This window comes from Bombina bombina, chromosome 11 (assembly GCF_027579735.1).
Source record: "Bombina bombina isolate aBomBom1 chromosome 11, aBomBom1.pri, whole genome shotgun sequence".
NCBI classification, from domain to species: Eukaryota; Metazoa; Chordata; class Amphibia; order Anura; family Bombinatoridae; genus Bombina; species Bombina bombina.
In genome coordinates, this window is record NC_069509.1 from 131,995,938 (window position 1) to 132,018,005 (window position 22,068).

The 22,068-nt window shown below is 39.7% G+C and overlaps 1 protein-coding gene across 1 annotated transcript in view; it reads right to left on the reverse strand.

Moving 5' to 3' along the window:
* LOC128641853 (ankyrin repeat and fibronectin type-III domain-containing protein 1-like) overlaps positions 1-22,068 on the reverse strand; it is a 258,194-nt gene that overhangs the window by 134,348 nt on the left and 101,778 nt on the right. The gene's annotated exons all lie outside the window — the stretch shown is intronic.

Below are 22,068 nucleotides of genomic sequence, written 5' to 3' on the forward strand. Positions count from 1 at the left end.
TCACATCTTGATATGGCACAGCATATTATATCTATAAAATGCAGTGTACTCACATCATTATACGGCACAGCATATAATATCTATATAGTGCAGTGTACTCACATCCTTATATGGCACAGCATATAATATCTATACCGTGCAGCGTACTCACATCATTATACGGCACAGAATATCATATGTATACAGTGCAGTGTATTCACATCATTATACGGCACAGAATATCATATGTATACAGTGCAGTGTACTCACATCATTATAAGGCACAGCATATCATATATATATATTCAGTGCAGTGTACTCACATCCTTATACAGCACAGCATATCATATGTATACAGTGCAGTATATTCACATCAATATACGGCACAGCATATCATATCTATACAGTGCAGTATACTCACATCATTATATGGCACAGCATATCATATATATACAGTGCAGTGTACTCACATCCTTATACAGCACAGCATATAATATCTATACAGTGCAGAATACTCACATCATTATACGGCACAGAATATCATATGTATACAGTGCAGTGTGCTCACATCATTATACAGCACAGCATATCATATGTATACAGTGCAGTATATTCATATCCTTATACGGCACAGCATATCATATCTATACAGTGCAGTGTACTAACATCATTATACAGCACAGCATATCATATCTATACAGTGCACTGCACTCACATCATTATACAGCACAGCATATTATATCTATACAGTGCAGTGTACTCACATCATTATACAGCACAGCATATCATATTTATACAGTGCAGTGTACTCACATCATTATACGGCACAGCATATCATATCTATACAGTGCAGTTTACTCACATCATTATACAGCACAGCATATCATATCTATACAGTGCAGTGTACTTGCATCATTATACGGCACAGCATATCATATCTATACAGTGCAGTGTACTCACATCATTATACAGCACAGCATATCATACGTATACAGTGCAGTATATTCACATCCTTATACGGCACAGCATATCATATGTATACAGTGCAGTGTATTCACATCATTATACGGCACAGCATATCATATCTATACAGTGCAGTGTACTCACATCATTATATGGCACAGCATATCATATCTATACAGTCAGTGTACTCACATCATTATACGGCACAGCATTACATATGTGTACAGTGCAGTATATTCACATCCTTATACGGCACAGCATATCATATGTATACAGTGCAGTATATTCACATCCTTATACGGCACAGCATATCATATGTATACAGTGCAGTGTACTCACATCATTATACGGCACAGCATATATCTATACAGTGCAGTGTACTCACATCATTATACGGCACAGCATATCATATCTATACAGTGCAGCGTACTCACATCATTATACGGCACATCATATCATATCTATACAGTGCAGTGTACTCACATCATTATACGGCACAGCATATCATATCTCTACAGTGCAGTGTACTCACATCATTATACTGCACATCATATCATATCTCTACAGTGCAGTGTACTCACATCATTATACGGCACAGCATATCATATCTATACAGTGCAGCGTACTCACATCATTATACAGCACAGCATATCATATCTATACAGTGCAGTGTACTCACATCATTATACGGCACAGCATATATCTATACAGTGCAGTGTACTCACATCATTATACAGCACACATATCATATCTATACAGTACAGTGTACTCACATCATTATACAGCACAGCATATCATATTTATAGAGTGCAGTGTACTCACATCATTATACGGCACAGCATATCATATCTATACAGTGCAGTGTTATCACATCATTATACGGCACAGCATATCATATCTATACAGTGCAGTGTATTCACATCATTATACAGCACAGCATATCATATCTATACAGTGCAGTGTACTCACATCATTATACGGCACAGCATATCATATGTATACAGTGCAGTGTACTCACATCATTATACAGCACAGCATATCATATCTATACAGTGCAGTGTACTCACATCATTATACGGCACAGCATATCATATGTATACAGTGCAGTGTACTCACATCATTAAACGGCACAGCATATATCTATACAGTGCAGTGTACTCACATCATTATACGGCACAGCATATCATATCTATACAGTGCAGCGTACTCACATCATTATACGGCACAGCATATCATATCTATACAGTGCAGTTTACTCGCATCATTATACAGCACAGCATATCATATCTATACAGTGCAGTGTACTCACATCATTATACAGCACAGCATATCATATCTATACAGTGCAGTGTACTCACGTCATTATACGGCACAGCATATCATATCTATACAGTGCAGTGTACTCACATCATTATACGGCACAACATATCAAATCTATACAGTGCAGTGTACTCACATCATTATACGGCACAGCATATCATATCTATACAGTGCAGTGTACTCACATCATTATACGGCACAGCATATCATATGTATACAGTGCAGTGTACTCACATCATTATACTGCACAGTATATCATATTTATATAGTGCAGTGTACTCACATCATTATACAGCACAGCATATCATAACTATACAGTGCAGTGTACTCACATCATTATACGGCACAGCATATCATATCTATACAGTGCAGTATATTCACATCATTATACGGCACAGCATATCATATCTATACAGTGCAGTGTACTCACATCATTATACGGCACAGCATATCATATCTATACACTACAGTGTACTCACATCATAATACGGCACAGAATATCATATCTATACAGTGCAGCGTACTCACATAATTATACGGCACAGCATATATCTATATAGTGCAGTGTACTCACATCATTATACGGCACAGCATATCATATCTATACAGTGCAGCGTACTCACATCATTATACGGCACAGCATATATCTATACAGTGCAGTGTACTCACATCCTTATACGGCACAGCATATCATATCTATACAGTGCAGTGTACTCACATCCTTATACGGCACAGCATATCATATTTATACAGTGCAGTGTACTCACATCATTATACGGCACAGCATATATCTATACACTGCAGCGTATAGGAAACCCAAACATTTTCTTTTGTGATTCTGATAGAGCATATAATTTAAATCAACTTTCCAATTTACTTCCATTATCAAATTTGCTTTATTCTCTTGTTATCCTTTGCTAAAGGAACAGCATTGCACTACTGGCAGCTAGCTGAACACATCTAGGCCTAGATTTAGAGTTCGGCGGTAGCCGTCAAAACCAGCGTTAGAGGCTCCTAACGCTGGTTTTGGGCGCCCGCTGGTATTTGGAGTCAGTGATTAAAGGGTCTAACGCTCACTTTTCAGCCGCGACTTTTCCATACCGCAGATCCCCCTACGCCATTTGCGTAGCCTATCTTTTCAATGGGATCTTTCTAACGCTGGTATTTAGAGTCGTTTCTGCAGTGAGCGTTAGAGCTCTAACGACAAGATTCCAGCCGCCTGAAAATAGCAGGAGTTAAGAGCTTTCTGGCTAACGCCGGTTCATAAAGCTCTTAACTACTGTACCCTAAAGTACACTAACACCCATAAACTACCTATGTACCCCTAAACCGAGGTCCCCCCACATCGCCGCCACTCGATTAAAATTTTTAACCCCTAATCTGCCGACCGCCACCTACGTTATACTTATGTACCCCTAATCTGCTGCCCCTAACACCGCCGACCCCTGTATTATATCTATTAACCCCTAACTTGCCCCCCACAACGTCGCCGCAAGCTACTTAAAATAATTAACCCCTAATCTTCCGACCGCAAATCGCCGCCACCTACGTTATCCCTATGTACCCCTAATCTGCTACCCCTAACATCGCCGACCCCTATGTTATATTTATTAACCCCTAATCTGCCCCCCACAACGTCGCCGACACCTACCTACACTTATTAACCCCTAATCTGCCGAGCGGACCTGAGCGCTACTATAATAAAGTTATTAACCCCTAATCCGCCTCACTAACCCTATCATAAATAGTATTAACCCCTAATCTGCCCTCCCTAACATCGCCGACACCTACCTTCAATTATTAACCCCTAATCTGCCGACCGGAGCTCACCGCTATTCTAATAAATGTATTAACCCCTAAAGCTAAGTCTAACCCTAACACTAACACCCCCCTAAGTTAAATATAATTTTTATCTAACGAAATAAATTAACTCTTATTAAATAAATAATTCCTATTTAAAGCTAAATACTTACCTGTAAAATACATCCTAATATAGCTACAATATAAATTATAATTATATTATAGCTATTTTAGGATTAATATTTATTTTACAGGCAACTTTGTAATTATTTTAACCAGGTACAATAGCTATTAAATAGTTAAGAACTATTTAATAGTTACCTAGTTAAAATAATTACAAATTTACCTGTAAAATAAATCCTAACCTAAGATATAATTAAACCTAACACTACCCTATCAATAAAATAATTAAATAAACTACCTACAATTACCTACAATTAACCTAACACTACACTATCAATAAATTAATTAAACACAATTGCTACAAATAAATAAAATTAAATAAACTATCTAAAGTACAAAAAATAAAAAAGAACTAAGTTACAGAAAATAATAAAATATTTACAAACATAAGAAAAATATTACAACAATTTTAAACTAATTACACCTACTCTAAGCCCCCTAATAAAATAACAAAGCCCCCCAAAATAAAAAATTCCCTACCCTATTCTAAAATACAAATATTACAAGCTCTTTTACCTTACCAGCCCTGACCAGGGCCCTTTGCGGGGCATGCCCCAAGAATTTCAGCTCTTTTGCCTGTAAAAAAAAACATACAATACCCCCCCCCCAACATTACAACCCACCACCCACATACCCCTAATCTAACCCAAACCCCCCTTAAATAAACCTAACACTACCCCCCTGATGATCTTCCTACCTTGTCTTCACCATGCCAGGTTCACCGATCCGTCCTGGCTCCAAGATCTTCATCAAACCCAAGCGGGGGCTAGACATCCACTGAAGAAGTCCAGAAGAGGGTCCAAAGTCTTCCTCCTATCCGGCAAGAAGAGGACATCCGGACCGGCAAACATCTTCTCCAAGCGGCATCTTCTATCTTCTTCCATCCGATGACGACCGGCTCCATCTTGAAGACCTCCAGCGCGGATCCATCCTCTTCTTCCGACGACTAGACGACGAATGACGGTTCCTTTAAGGGACGTCATCCAAGATGGCGTCCCTCGAATTCCGATTGGCTGATAGGATTCTATCAGCCAATCGGAATTAAGGTAGGAATTTTCTGATTGGCTGATGGAATCAGCCAATCAGAATATAGTTCAATCCGATTGGCTGATCCAATCAGCCAATCAGATTGAGCTCGCATTCTATTGGCTGTTCCGATCAGCCAATAGAATGCGAGCTCAATCTGATTGGCTGATTGGATCAGCCAATCGGATTGAACTATATTCTGATTGGCTGATTCCATCAGCCAATCAGAAAATTCCTACCTTAATTCCGATTGGCTGATAGAATCCTATCAGCCAATCGGAATTCGAGGGACGCCATCTTGGATGACGTCCCTTAAAGGAACCGTCATTCGTCGTCTAGTCGTCGGAAGAAGAGGATGGATCCACGCTGGAGGTCTTCAAGATGGAGCCGGTCGTCATCGGATGGAAGAAGATAGAAGATGCCGCTTGGAGAAGATGTTTGCCGGTCCGGATGTCCTCTTCTTGCCGGATAGGAGGAAGACTTTGGACCCTCTTCTGGACTTCTTCAGTGGATGTCTAGCCCCCGCTTGGGTTTGATGAAGATCTTGGAGCCAGGACGGATCGGTGAACCTGGCATGGTGAAGACAAGGTAGGAAGATCATCAGGGGGGTAGTGTTAGGTTTATTTAAGGGGGGTTTGGGTTAGATTAGGGGTATGTGGGTGGTGGGTTGTAATGTTGGGGGGGGGGTATTGTATGTTTTTTTTTACAGGCAAAAGAGCTGAAATTCTTGGGGCATGCCCCGCAAAGGGCCCTGTTCAGGGCTGGTAAGGTAAAAGAGCTTGTAATATTTGTATTTTAGAATAGGGTAGGGAATTTTTTATTTTGGGGGGCTTTGTTATTTTATTAGGGGGCTTAGAGTAGGTGTAATTAGTTTAAAATTGTTGTAATATTTTTCTTATGTTTGTAAATATTTTATTATTTTCTGTAACTTAGTTCTTTTTTATTTTTTGTACTTTAGATAGTTTATTTAATTTTATTTATTTGTAGCAATTGTGTTTAATTAATTTATTGATAGTGTAGTGTTAGGTTAATTGTAGGTAATTGTAGGTAGTTTATTTAATTATTTTATTGATAGGGTAGTGTTAGGTTTAATTATATCTTAGGTTAGGATTTATTTTACAGGTAAATTTGTAATTATTTTAACTAGGTAACTATTAAATAGTTCTTAACTATTTAATAGCTATTGTACCTGGTTAAAATAATTACAAAGTTGCCTGTAAAATAAATATTAATCCTAAAATAGCTATAATATAATTATAATTTATATTGTAGCTATATTAGGATGTATTTTACAGGTAAGTATTTAGCTTTAAATAGGAATTATTTATTTAATAAGAGTTAATTTATTTCGTTAGATAAAAATTATATTTAACTTAGGGGGGTGTTAGTGTTAGGGTTAGACTTAGCTTTAGGGGTTAATACATTTATTAGAATAGCGGTGAGCTCCGGTCGGCAGATTAGGGGTTAATAATTGAAGGTAGGTGTCGGCGATGTTAGGGAGGGCAGATTAGGGGTTAATACTATTTATGATAGGGTTAGTGAGGCGGATTAGGGGTTAATAACTTTATTATAGTAGCGCTCAGGTCCGCTCGGCAGATTAGGGGTTAATAAGTGTAGGTAGGTGTCGGCGACGTTGTGGGGGGCAGATTAGGGGTTAATAAATATAACATAGGGGTCGGCGATGTTAGGGCAGCAGATTAGGGGTACATAGGGATAACGTAGGTGGCGGCGGTTTACGGAGCGGCAGATTAGGGGTTAAAAGTGTAATGCAGGGGTCAGCGATAGCGGGGGCGGCAGATTAGGGGTTAATAAGTGTAAGGTTAGGGGTGTTTAGACTCGGGGTACATGTTAGGGTGTTAGGTGCAGACTTAGGAGGTGTTTCCCCATAGGAAACAATGGGGCTGCGTTAGGAGCTGAACGCTGCTTTTTTGCAGGTGTTAGGTTTTTTTTCAGCTCAAACAGCCCCATTGTTTCCTATGGGAGAATCGTGCACGAGCACGTTTTTGATGCCGGCCGCGTCCGTAAGCAACTCTGGTATCGAGAGTTGCATTTGCGGTAAAAATGCTCTACGCTCCTTTTTTGGAGCCTAACGCAGCATTTGTTTGAACTCTCGATACCAGAGTTAAATTTATGGTGCGGCCAGAAAAAAACCCGCGGAGCGTTAACAGCCCTTTTACCGCCGAACTCTAAATCTAGGCCCTAGTTAGCCAATCACAAGAGACAAATGTGTGCAGGCACCAATCAGCAGCTAGCTCCCACTAGTGTAGGATATGTGCGTATTCTTTTTCAACAAGGGATACCAAGAGAACGAAGCACGTTTGAAAATAGAAATTAATATAAAAATGTCTTTAAAATTACATGCTCTATCTGAATCATGCAAGTGTAATTTTGACTTTCCTTTGCCTTTAAGATAATAAAATTCACCCGCTGTATTTTTTTTACGCTTCAGTGACTAATGGTCCAGTGGAAATTTCCAGACTTGGATAAAACTACTAGACTGCTACTCACACATATTCCTACGGTCTCTCATACTCACACCTTGCCAGGTCCTACTTTTATTCTTTTTATGGGCAAGTAGATATAATCTAATACAGTGATGGCTAATTTCCTAGCACAAGAGGGTCATATTTTGGAAGCCTTAAAGGGATAGGAAAGTAAAAATTAAACTTGCATGATTCAGATAGAGCGTGTCATTTTAAGACACTTTTAAATTCACTTCTATTTTCAAATGTGCTTTGTTCTCTGGGTGTCCCTTGTAGAAAAATAATATGCACATATCATACACTAGTGGGAGCTAGCTGCTGATTGGTGCCTGCACACATTTGTCTCTTGTGATTGGCTAACTAGATGTGTTTATCTTGCTGCCGGTAGTGCAATGCTGTTCCTTCAGCAAAGGAAAACAAGAGAACGAAGAAAATTTGGTAATGGAAGTAAATTGGAAAGTTGTTTAAAATTGTATGTTCTATCTAAATCATGAAAGAAAATGTTGAGGTTTCCTTTCCTTTTAAAGGCAGTGAGGCTGATTTATGAAACGTCTTGTGGACCTGATCCGACAGTGTGGATCAGGTCCGCAAGACCTTGCTGAATGCGGAGAGCAATACGCTCTCCGTATTCAGCATTGCACCAGCAGCTTACAAGAGCTACTGGTGCAACGCCGCCCCCTGCTGACTCGCGGCCAATCGTCCGCCAGCAGGGAGGTGTCAATCAACCCGATCGTATTCAATCGGGTTGAACTGTAGCGATTCCTGTACGCCTCATCAGAGCAGGCGGACAGGGTTATGGAGACCGCTGCTTCATAACTGGTGTTTCTGGCGAGTCTGAAGACTCACCAGAAACTCGGCCCTTTAAGCTCCATACTGAGCTTGATAAATGGGCCTCAATATATAAATGTATACATATTAAACAAACAAATATAACACTATGGGCCAGATAACAAGTGGAGCTCTAAATATGGCTTTTGCAAATGTGAGCAGGTATTACAAGTTGACACGAGAGTGCGCTTCCATAGGCTAGACCAATGGGAGCCTTGTTTTCATGCCGCAAGACATGGCACAGAACTAAAGCGCAGCAAAGGGGGTAAGTCGCGCAGCGATGGCAGCAAAGTGTAATATATATATATGTATAAAATTATATACATATATATTTATGTGTTAGTATCTGTACAGGGAGTGCAGAATTATTAGGCAAGTTGTATTTTTGAGGATTAATTTTATTATTGAACAACAACCATGTTCTCAATGAACCCAAAAAACTCATTAATATCAAAGCTGAATAGTTTTGGAAGTAGTTTTTAGTTTGTTTTTAGTTATAGCTATTTTAGGGGGATATCTGTGTGTGCAGGTGACTATTACTGTGCATAATTATTAGGCAACTTAACAAAAAACAAATATATACCCATTTCAATTATTTATTTTTACCAGTGAAACCAATATAACATCTCAACATTCACAAATATACATTTCTGACATTCAAAAACAAAACAAAAACAAATCAGTGACCAATATAGCCACCTTTCTTTGCAAGGACACTCAAAAGCCTGCCATCCATGGATTCTGTCAGTGTTTTGATCTGTTCACCATCAACATTGCGTGCAGCAGCAACCACAGCCTCCCAGACACTGTTCAGAGAGGTGTACTGTTTTCCCTCCTTGTAAATCTCACATTTGATGATGGACCACAGGTTCTCAATGGGGTTCAGATCAGGTGAACAAGGAGGCCATGTCATTAGATTTTCTTCTTTTATACCCTTTCTTGCCAGCCACGCTGTGGAGTACTTGGACGCGTGTGATGGAGCATTGTCCTGCATGAAAATCATGTTTTTCTTGAAGGATGCAGACTTCTTCCTGTACCACTGCTTGAAGAAGGTGTCTTCCAGAAACTGGCAGTAGGACTGGGAGTTAAGCTTGACTCCATCCTCAACCCGAAAAGGCCCCACAAGCTCATCTTTGATGATACCAGCCCAAACCAGTACTCCACCTCCACCTTGCTGGCGTCTGAGTCGGATTGGAGCTCTCTGCCCTTTACCAATCCAGCCACGGGCCCATCCATCTGGCCCATCAAGACTCACTCTCATTTCATCAGTCCATAAAACCTTAGAAAAATCAGTCTTGAGATATTTCTTGGCCCAGTCTTGACGTTTCAGCTTGTGTGTCTTGTTCAGTGGTGGTCGTCTTTCTTACCTTGGCCATGTCTCTGAGTATTGCACACCTTGTGCTTTTGGGCACTCCAGTGATGTTGCAGCTCTGAAATATGGCCAAACTGGTGGCAAGTGGCATCTTGGCAGCTGCACGCTTGACTTTTCTCAGTTCATGGGCAGTTATTTTGCGCCTTGGTTTTTCCACACGCTTCTTGCGACCCTGTTGACTATTTTGAATGAAACGCTTGATTGTTCGATGATCACGCTTCAGAAGCTTTGCAATTTTAAGAGTGCTGCATCCCTCTGCAAGATATCTCACTATTTTTGACTTTTCTGAGCCTGTCAAGTCCTTCTTTTGACCCATTTTGCCAAAGGAAAGGAAGTTGCCTAATAATTATGCACACCTGATATAGGGTGTTGATGTCATTAGACCACACCCCTTCTCATTACAGAGATGCACATCACCTAATATGCTTAATTGGTAGTAGGCTTTTGAGCCTATACAGCTTGGAGTAAGACAACATGCATAAAGAGGATGATGTGGTCAAAATACTCATTTGCCTAATAATTCTGCACTCCCTGTATATACACATATTAACACATAAATATATATGTATATAAGCATATACTGTACATATATATTTACAGGGAACACACAGTTCCCATAGACCACAATGTAAAGGCACTTTTCAGTGCTGTTTTTTTTCTAAAACCCCACACCCGCTCCCTTTAGATCCCAAAACAGCTTTTTGCAGTCATTTTATAAAAAAAAATTGATTTTGGGGGAATTTAGTGGACATTTATAAAATTAACCAGAGATCTGCAAACGGGCACGCAGTAAATTAGTGCTCCGCTTGTAATCTAGCCCTATATAATTAAATAATAGATTTAGGTAAGGTTGCAGGGTACTATCTGTCTACTGTTTTTCCCTACAGAGGGCTACTCTGAGTTGTAGTCACCCGAGAGCACACATTTTTATTTATGTATTTTCCTAGGTCCACAAAATCTATGGCACACATTGTTAGTTCTGATTTTCCTGAAGGGCCGGAAAATCTAGAGCCAGGGGTCACATGTATCAATCGGGACACCAGTTGCCAGTCCCTGATCTTATGTATGGTGATGTCATCATGTGATCACAAGGGAATAAATACTGGGACAGATGTAACTTGCTGTAGCTGTGATGACAATAAGATCTTTGCTCTTTTTAATGTATTTATTTTTCATATTTTTGTCACTTTGGTGCTATATACAGGGAGTGCAGAATTATTAGGCAAGTTGTATTTTTGAGGATTAATTTTATTATTGAACAACAACCATGTTCTCAATGAACCCAAAAAACTCATTAATATCAAAGCTGACTAGTTTTGGAAGTAGTTTTTAGTTTGTTTTTAGTTATAGCTATTTTAGGGGGCTATCTGTGTGTGCAGGTGACTATTACTGTGCATAATTATTAGGCAACTTAACAAAAAACAAATATATACCCATTTCAATTATTTATATTTACCAGTGAAACCAATATAACATCTCAACATTCACAAATATACATTTCTGACATTCAAAAACAAAACAAAAACAAATCAGTGACCAATATAGCCACCTTTCTTTGCAAGGACACTCAAAAGCCTGCCATCCATGGATTCTGTTAGTGTTTTGATCTGTTCACCATCAACATTGCGTGCAGCAGCAACCACAGACTCCCAGACACTGTTCAGAGAGGTGTACTGTTTTCCCTCCTTGTAAATCTCACATTTGATGATGGACCACAGGTTCTCAATGGGGTTCAGATCAGGTGAACAAGGAGGCCATGTCATTAGATTTTCTTCTTTTATACCCTTTCTTGCCAGCCACGCTGTGGAGTACTTGGACGCGTGTGATGGAGCATTGTCCTGCATGAAAATCATGTTTTTCTTGAAGGATGCAGACTTCTTCCTGTACCACTGCTTGAAGAAGGTGTCTTCCAGAAACTGGCAGTAGGACTGGGAGTTGAGCTTGACTCCATCCTCAACCCGAAAAGGCCCCACAAGCTCATCTTTGATGATACCAGCCCAAACCAGTACTCCACCTCCACCTTGCTGGCGTCTGAGTCGGACTGGAGCTCTCTGCCCTTTACCAATCCAGCCACGGGCCCATCCATCTGGCCCATCAAGACTCACTCTCATTTCATCAGTCCATAAAACCTTAGAAAAATCAGTCTTGAGATATTTCTTGGCCCAGTCTTAACGTTTCAGCTTGTGTGTCTTGTTCAGTGGTGGTCGTCTTTCAGCCTTTCATACCTTGGCCATGTCTCTGAGTATTGCACACCTTGTGCTTTTGGGCACTCCAGTGATGTTGCAGCTCTGAAATATGGCCAAACTGGTGGCAAGTGGCATCTTGGCAGCTGCACGCTTGACTTTTCTCAGTTCATGGGCAGTTATTTTGCGCCTTGGTTTTTCCACACGCTTCTTGCGACCCTGTTGACTATTTTAAATGAAACGCTTGATTGTTCGATGATCACGCTTCAGAAGCTTTGCAATTTTAAGAGTGCTGCATCCCTCTGCAAGATATCTCACTATTTTTGACTTTTCTGAGCCTGTCAAGTCCTTCTTTTGACCCATTTTGCCAAAGGAAAGGAAGTTGCCTAATAATTATGCACACCTGATATAGGGTGTTGATGTCATTAGACCACACCCCTTCTCATTACAGAGATGCACATCACCTAATATGCTTAATTGGTAGTAGGCTTTCGAGCCTATACAGCTTGGAGTAAGACAATATGCATAAAGAGGATGATGTGGTCAAAATACTCATTTGCCTAATAATTCTGCACTCCCTGTATATACACATATTAACACATAAATATATATGTATATAAGCATATACTGTACATATATATTTACAGGGAACACACAGTTCCCATAGACCACAATGTAAAGGCACTTTTCAGTGCTGTTTTTTTTCTAAAACCCCACACCCGCTCCCTTTAGATCCCAAAACAGCTTTTTGCAGTCATTTTATAAAAAAAAATTGATTTTGGGGGAATTTAGTGGACATTTATAAAATTAACCAGAGATCTGCAAACGGGCACGCAGTAAATTAGTGCTCCGCTTGTAATCTAGCCCTATATAATTAAATAATAGATTTAGGTAAGGTTGCAGGGTACTATCTGTCTACTGTTTTTCCCTACAGAGGGCTACTCTGAGTTGTAGTCACCCGAGAGCACACATTTTTATTTATGTATTTTCCTAGGTCCACAAAATCTATGGCACACATTGTTAGTTCTGATTTTCCTGAAGGGCCGGAAAATCTAGAGCCAGGGGTCACATGTATCAATCGGGACACCAGTTGCCAGTCCCTGATCTTATGTATGGTGATGTCATCATGTGATCACAAGGGAATAAATACTGGGACAGATGTAACTTGCTGTAGCTGTGATGACAATAAGATCTTTGCTCTTTTTAATGTATTTATTTTTCATATTTTTGTCACTTTGGTGCTATATACAGGGAGTGCAGAATTATTAGGCAAGTTGTATTTTTGAGGATTAATTTTATTATTGAACAACAACCATGTTCTCAATGAACCCAAAAAACTCATTAATATCAAAGCTGAATAGTTTTGGAAGTAGTTTTTAGTTTGTTTTTAGTTATAGCTATTTTAGGGGGCTATCTGTGTGTGCAGGTGACTATTACTGTGCATAATTATTAGGCAACTTAACAAAAAACAAATATATACCCATTTCAATTATTTATATTTACCAGTGAAACCAATATAACATCTCAACATTCACAAATATACATTTCTGACATTCAAAAACAAAACAAAAACAAATCAGTGACCAATATAGCCACCTTTCTTTGCAAGGACACTCAAAAGCCTGCCATCCATGGATTCTGTTAGTGTTTTGATCTGTTCACCATCAACATTGCGTGCAGCAGCAACCACAGACTCCCAGACACTGTTCAGAGAGGTGTACTGTTTTCCCTCCTTGTAAATCTCACATTTGATGATGGACCACAGGTTCTCAATGGGGTTCAGATCAGGTGAACAAGGAGGCCATGTCATTAGATTTTCTTCTTTTATACCCTTTCTTGCCAGCCACGCTGTGGAGTACTTGGACGCGTGTGATGGAGCATTGTCCTGCATGAAAATCATGTTTTTCTTGAAGGATGCAGACTTCTTCCTGTACCACTGCTTGAAGAAGGTGTCTTCCAGAAACTGGCAGTAGGACTGGGAGTTGAGCTTGACTCCATCCTCAACCCGAAAAGGCCCCACAAGCTCATCTTTGATGATACCAGCCCAAACCAGTACTCCACCTCCACCTTGCTGGCGTCTGAGTCGGACTGGAGCTCTCTGCCCTTTACCAATCCAGCCACGGGCCCATCCATCTGGCCCATCAAGACTCACTCTCATTTCATCAGTCCATAAAACCTTAGAAAAATCAGTCTTGAGATATTTCTTGGCCCAGTCTTAACGTTTCAGCTTGTGTGTCTTGTTCAGTGGTGGTCGTCTTTCAGCCTTTCATACCTTGGCCATGTCTCTGAGTATTGCACACCTTGTGCTTTTGGGCACTCCAGTGATGTTGCAGCTCTGAAATATGGCCAAACTGGTGGCAAGTGGCATCTTGGCAGCTGCACGCTTGACTTTTCTCAGTTCATGGGCAGTTATTTTGCGCCTTGGTTTTTCCACACGCTTCTTGCGACCCTGTTGACTATTTTAAATGAAACGCTTGATTGTTCGATGATCACGCTTCAGAAGCTTTGCAATTTTAAGAGTGCTGCATCCCTCTGCAAGATATCTCACTATTTTTGACTTTTCTGAGCCTGTCAAGTCCTTCTTTTGACCCATTTTGCCAAAGGAAAGGAAGTTGCCTAATAATTATGCACACCTGATATAGGGTGTTGATGTCATTAGACCACACCCCTTCTCATTACAGAGATGCACATCACCTAATATGCTTAATTGGTAGTAGGCTTTCGAGCCTATACAGCTTGGAGTAAGACAATATGCATAAAGAGGATGATGTGGTCAAAAATACTCATTTGCCTAATAATTCTGCACTCCCTGTATAAAGGCACAAGATCAACTTAACACCTTTATAAAACCAAACTACTGGTGCAAAATTACAGTCTTGCACTTGATAATAAAAAAAGTATAAAAATAATTTTATTGCTAGCTTTTTACATATATGATTATTAGCAGGGCCGGACTGGGAAATCAGACCGGCCCTGGATATTTGTATACACCAGCCCAGCCCCCCCCCCTCCAGCCCAGTCACTCCCCCTCCATCCCAGCCACGCCCCCTTAAGCCCAGCCAACTATGCTCTCGCTGGCTTTCCCCTAAACTTAGTATGTATTAACAATATACCTTCCTTTCTTAAGTGGGCACCTCTATTAGTTATTAAACTAAAAAAGAGCATGGCAGTGGACAGGTGAAAATTTAAAACATAACATTTATTGGTAGACAAAATAAAAGGATACCTTATCCAAGTACATAACATCAAACCTCTATTAGTTAAAATCTACAACAAGGCATTTATATTACTTCAGCTGTGACTCCTTGGTACCCCCTGTAGCTTATCATATGCCCTTCCCTAGACGTATGTTCCCTGACATGATCTGACTCTGTGGCCATATGTTCCCTGACATGATCTGACTCTGTGGTCGTATGTTCCCTGACATGATCTGACTCTGTGGCCGTATGTTCCCTGACATGATCTGACTCTGTGGCCATATGTTCCCTGACATGATCTGACTCTGTGGCCGTATGTTTCCTGACAGGATCTGACTCTGTGGCTCCTTCATTCTCTGCCCCGTGACAAATACGATCCTCTATTCCATCCATGACCAATACTGTGTGCACTGCTCACCTACCTTTTCTTTAATTTTAATCAGAGACACACACACCGAAAGGAAACCAGGGGCTACAACTCAAAGCAGAAGCAACATCAACCCAGCCCAGATGTTTCCTGGGTCTTCCTTAAACACATGGCACCAGCCCAGACATCCCCACCGTGCCACGCTTTCCCTCTCAGAAAGACTCCATACGTCATACGTGCAGTGCAAGAAAAATCCACATGGCACGTCCACAGTAGCATAGAGACTTGCAGTTAGGCGCAGATTGATGCTGACCAGTGCTTACCGCTAACATGACGTCAGGCTGCCTTACCAGGCAAATCCCTCACGCTCTTGGCGCCCCCTTAGCCTGTCAGTCTGTCAGCAGTGCTGCTGGCAGCTCTGACTGCTGCTGCGCTCCCTCAGTGCACAACTGTGCTAAGTTGCTTGCTTGGCTTGCTGCTCTCTCTTCACTGCAGCTGAGCAGCCTGAGCCGGCCGGCGGCCCCCCGGGATTATTCCCGGTATCCCGGCGGCCCAATCCGGCCCTGATTATTAGTGGCTGGTTTCTTTAGATACAAAATATATTTACAGATACAATTGTAAACAACTTTCCAATGTACTTCTATTATCAAAAATGTCTTCATTTTCTTGTTATTTGTTGAAAAGCAGAAAGGTAAGTTGAGGAGGGTGCACGCATATGGCAACAGGTTTGCAACAATGTTATACATTAGCAAGAGCACTAGAGGGCAGCACTATTTCCTGTCATGCAGTACTAATGTTATACATTAGCAAGAGCACTAGAGGGCAGCACTATTTCCTGTCATGTAGCGCTTTGGGCATATGTACACTACCTATCTAGATATCTCTTGAACAAACAATACCATGAGAAAGAAGAAAATTAAATAATAGATGTAAATTGGAAACATTTTTAAAATTGTATTCTTTTTCTGACTAATGAAACAACAAATTTGGGTTTTATGTCCCTTAAAATGAAATATAATAATTTGAATTTATTGTTATTAAATTCTTATAGCTTCATTAAACTGTATATATTTTCTCAGAAATTATTTTATCACTATGTTGCGTGTGTTATAGGCATCACTGTGGTCACATTGCTCCATCCACTTATAAATCATTCATATTTAATGGTACTGCTTATTAAAGGGACACTAAACCCAAAATGTTTCTTTCATGATTCAGATAGAAAATACAATTTTAAACAACTTTCCAATGTCTTTATATTATTTAATTTGCTTCCTTCTCTTGTTATTCTTTACTGAAAGGTTTATCTAGGTAAGCTCAGGATCAGCAAAGAACATAGGTTTTAGCTGCTGATTGGTTAGGATGACCATATAGTCACTTTAAAAAGGGACACATATGAAAAATACATATGTCAGGGTTCTTATACAAACATTTATTTTAACTACCCTCACATGTATTTTTAATATGTGTCCCTTTCACTCTATGATTGGTGGCTGCAGAAATATTCTCATTGGCTCACCATGTGTTCAGTTAGAAACCAGTAGTGCATTGCTGCTCCTTCAACAAATGATACCAAGAGAATGAAACAAATTAGATAATAGAAGTAAATTAGAAACTTGTTCTTAAATTTCTGAAACAATACTGTTCAGTTTTATACAGATTTTTAAAAAGCAAAATTAAACATAATTTATTCTTACCTGATAAATGAATATTTTTCTTGGTAGTGAGTGTTCACGATCCTTACTCTTGGGATTACATCACCTGGCCACCAGGAAGAGGCAAAGACACCCTACTAAAGCTTTATATATTTATATATCCCTCCTTCTTCCCTTCCTCTCCTAGTAGTATTATAGTAGTAGTAGTACAAAAAACAAAGACACTGCTATAGCCTTTTTTCCTTTACACTTACCGGAGAATAACACAAAAAGCTTGGAAGAATGACGAAATTCATTAATTGCTTCTAGATAAAACTTTAATGCCCCAACTACATCTATGTTACGCAATAACTTCTCCTTAGTAGATTTAGGATTAGTGAATAATAAGAGAAATATGAGCACGCTAGGGGTGTGCAAACCACTATCTTAAGAAACCTCCTCACAGGGTTGCTAATTAAAAGTTAGAAGGCCGTGTGTGTGTGAGAGGAAAGCTTAAACACTAAAGACTATATACACATATATGCAGGGTGCTATCCCTTTAAATGTAAATATGTGAATGTAAAGAAATTAAAAACAATATAAAATGTAGCCAAAAATATCTACGTTGAAAAAATTCTTCTGAATTTTTTTACGCTATAAATCAATGATTTTTAATAAAAAATCTCAACATAAGTTGGAAGTTAAATCAATATAAATTCTAAAATAATAATAAAATACAGGGACGTCTCCCTTAAAGGCTCGGCCGTAATTAAGAACAGTGTACACAATGTTTCTGCTTAACTCTCAATCTTTATATAAATCTCAATACCACTTTAAGAATAAATAAAATCTGTGTATACATTGAATACTAATCTTCTGGCAAATTCGTATTTCCAGAGATATGTTGAATCATGCTGATGTGCCATAATTGTTAACCAGAATAGCCAAAGATGCTCACAATACCTTCAAATGTATAGTTCATTCAGTGACTGTCACCTGGTCTCAGATAAGGCTCCCCTGACTGTTCACCACGGGGAGTGTTGCCTCCCGATTCCTACATGTCTTCTTTCCCCTCGGCGTGTTTTAGTCAACTTTTCGTGACCCTCTATGGGTAATGTGATTGGTCTTTTTAGCGTATTTGATATTCTGTTTCGGTAAACTTAGTTTTCTTAAAAGTGCTTATCATACAGCATAGAACTTAGGCACAGACACCCCAAGTAATCCGTTGACGTGTTTTGCTAGTTATTTGGGGCTTTATTATGAATCCTTGAGACCAGGTGACAGTCTCATTTGAGGAGGGAGAGAACTCTTGGCAACGTTGATTATCCAACCATGCTTGCAGATAAAGCAAAGTAACCTCTCCATGTGGTGAAAGACTGCTAAAGGTAAAGATGGTGCTTGAACCAAGATATTGCCCAGGTAAGGAACTTCTGCTATTCCCTGGAGCCGAATCACATATAGAAGAGTTCTCAGCACCTTGGTAAAGGTTCTAGGTGCTGTAGCCAACCCAAAAGGCAAAGCCATGAATTGGTAATGTTTGTCTAGAAAAGCAAACCTTAGGTACTGATGGTGATCCCGATGAACAGGAATGTGGAGGTGTCCGTCCTTTAAATCTATTGTAGACATGAAATGTCACTGAAGAACTAAAGGTAGAATTGAGCTGATGGTTTCCATCTTAAAAGATGGTACCCTTAGAAATGTGTTCAAAGTTTTAAGATCCAAAATTGGAGATACGTGTCCTCCTTTTTAGGAACTATGAAAACATTTTAATAAAACACACTGTAAAAAGGCCAATCTTGAGATGTGAGACGGAATAAACCTTCCCTTTGGAAGTCTGGATCTGAAACGTATTCTGTACCCTTGTGATACAATCTCTATCACCCAGGGATTTTGAACAGATTGAATCCAAACCTCTCTAAAGCAGCTTAGTCTGCCCCCTACCAGAGACGAATCTGGATCAGGGGCCACACATCATGCGGTTTTGGAATCAGAGGAAGACTTTTTTGTTCTGTTTGAATTTGTTCCAGACAGGGTTAGGTTTCCAGGTAGTATTGTGCAAGTCCGTTTTCTGAGTGGATGTAGATCTTTGATTTTTGTTCTGATGAAAGGGAGAAAAAAGTCCACCCTCTTTCCCTTTGGGTCTGGACTTCTTGTCCTGAGGTAAGAAAGCACCCTTGCCCCCTATCGCAGTGGAAATAATGGAGTCCAAACCTGGCTCTTGCCCCCCCCCCCCAGAACCATGACTTAAAGGGATAGTAAACCCCCAAATTTTATTTTATGATTCAGATAGAACATACAATTTTAAACAACTTTACAATTTAATTCTATTATCAAATTTTCTTCATTCTCTTGTTATCCATTGCTGAAGGGACTGCATTGCACTACTGACAGGAAGCTGAAAATATCTAGATAACCAATCACAAGAGACAAATGTGTGCAGGCGCCAATTAGCAGCAGCTCCCACTAGTGTATGATATGTGCGTATTCATTTTTTAACAAGGGATACTAAGAGAACAAAGCACATTTGAAAATAGAAGTGAATTTAAAAGTGTCTTAAAATGACATGCTCTATCTGAATCATGCAAGTTTAATTTTGACTTTCCTATCCCTTTAAGCCATAAAGCTCTCCTTGACAGAACAGTTAAAGTAGTATTCTTAGCATTAATGAAAACTTCTAAATGATAGCGTCTCAGATGAATGAGTTTGCCGTCTTCAAGGCCTGAATCTTGTTTTGTATCTCCTCTAAGAAAGATTCCTTGGAAACCAAATCAGATAGAGAATCACACCAAAAAGCTGCTGCTTCAGCAACTGTGGCAATCCTCACTGAAGGTTGAAATAGTAAACCTCCCTGCAGAAAAGCCTTCTTAAGGTAACCTTCCAATTTTCTGTCCATAGGATCCTTAAAGGATGTACTATCCTCTAAAGGAATAGTTGTCCTTTTTGCTAGCATAGAAATTGCACCATCTATCTTAGGTATATTGCCCCACAATTCTAAAATAGCCTCTGCAACAGGAAAAAGCTTTTTAAATGTTGCTGCTGGTGTAAAGTTTCTACAGGTTTGTCCCATTCTTTGGAAATAATCTCGGTAATTAGTGAAGGAACAGGGAAAATCTCAGGAGTTATCGACCTTGGTCTGAATATAAGGTCTAATTTCTATACAGGTTTCTCTTCTGCTGGCTTAGAATCCTGTACTGCCAAAGTCTTCAGGACCTCTTTAAAAAGAAAACTCAAATGTTCAATTTTAAACTGAAAAGTAATTCCCTCAGGTTCCTTATCTGACACTGAGGAAGAACTTTCAGCAGACACCTCACCCTCTGATGCAGTAGATAACTCCTCCAAGTCAGAACCTTGAGGCTGACTAACAGGTCTAAGGCCAGAAGAAGCGCTGCCCTTTGATTCTGGAGTACAATGTTTTTTCTTGCTCTTACACTTACTTGGAAGCAGTAAAGACTAGAGAGCCTAAGAAACTGCAGTTAGTAATTTGGTTTTAAACCCTTCTAAAAAATCACATACCTTCTTGTTAGTTGCTACAGGTACTTTACTAGGACTTGGAGTGTTGGGGACTAAAGAATGAGACTGTAGAACAAAAGTCAAACATGTGTTGCATAGTTGTGCAGGAGGACAAACTACAGCCTCCTTGCACAATAAACATGTATTAGTAGTAATCACAATCTCCAAAGCTACACCATCCTGTGATGCTGCTGTATCCTCAACATCGCCAATCCGATCCATAGTGATTCAATAACAAGGGATCTAAAGTTTTTCTTTCTTTCTTTCATTCTTTTTTTTTAACTACAGTGTAGCTTTAAATTTGTCCAAAAATTATTCCCTATAAATCGGCATGCCCTATATATATATATATATATATATATATATATATATATATATATATATATATAAATAACAGGATAAGTTTTTTTTTCTATAAAAACTGTTGGTTCTTTGCATAGATGCTATATAAAAATTGCACAAATAGTGTCCAAAAATGAATCTAACATAACCTGGACACACCGGGATGTATAAACTAAACTCCAGATATCCTGCAGAGAGTCTCATTCCCTCCTGATAAAAAAACAGTGTGCCTCCAGGAAAAATGCTGAAGGAAATCCTCTGCTTGCTGCTCACTTCCCTGCCGAGTCAAGGGAAGAGGCGGGACCCTCACCAAACCTTCTCCTGTGACGCGAAAGGAAATTCCTTTCCCACCATCACGAGAGCCAGAGTCTACAGCCTACTGGCTCTACTCGGTGCACCAGTCGCATGTCATGTAAAAGGAGCACAGTGGGAACAGAGCACTGTCAAGTTGGCCACAGTACACTAACACCTGTGTTTATCAATGCAAAGAATATGTCAGAAACACCACATATGTCCATATATCTGACATGTAATATGTCTCATGCAGCCCTCCTGCCAGCAATAAAGGTGGCAATGCACTGTTACCTGCCCTGTACACAGTTTTTGCTGTAATAAACAAGGCAGTTCAGAGGGTTAACAGAGAGATGGCTACTTGCCTAAAACATATTAAGTCCTGTGCAGAAGTATGTGTCATGTCACAAACACTATCCTCAGACAAACATGCATACTTCACTCTGTAGCATTTTTGCAGTTGATCGCATGCTGTAACTAACAGTGTAAGGATCCTCTGTGAGAAGTACATCATCTGGCCATCATGGAAAGAGGCTGGAGAACTTCCCAGTGACACCAGAGACCTGCTTCACAAGAGCTTCACTTCTGGG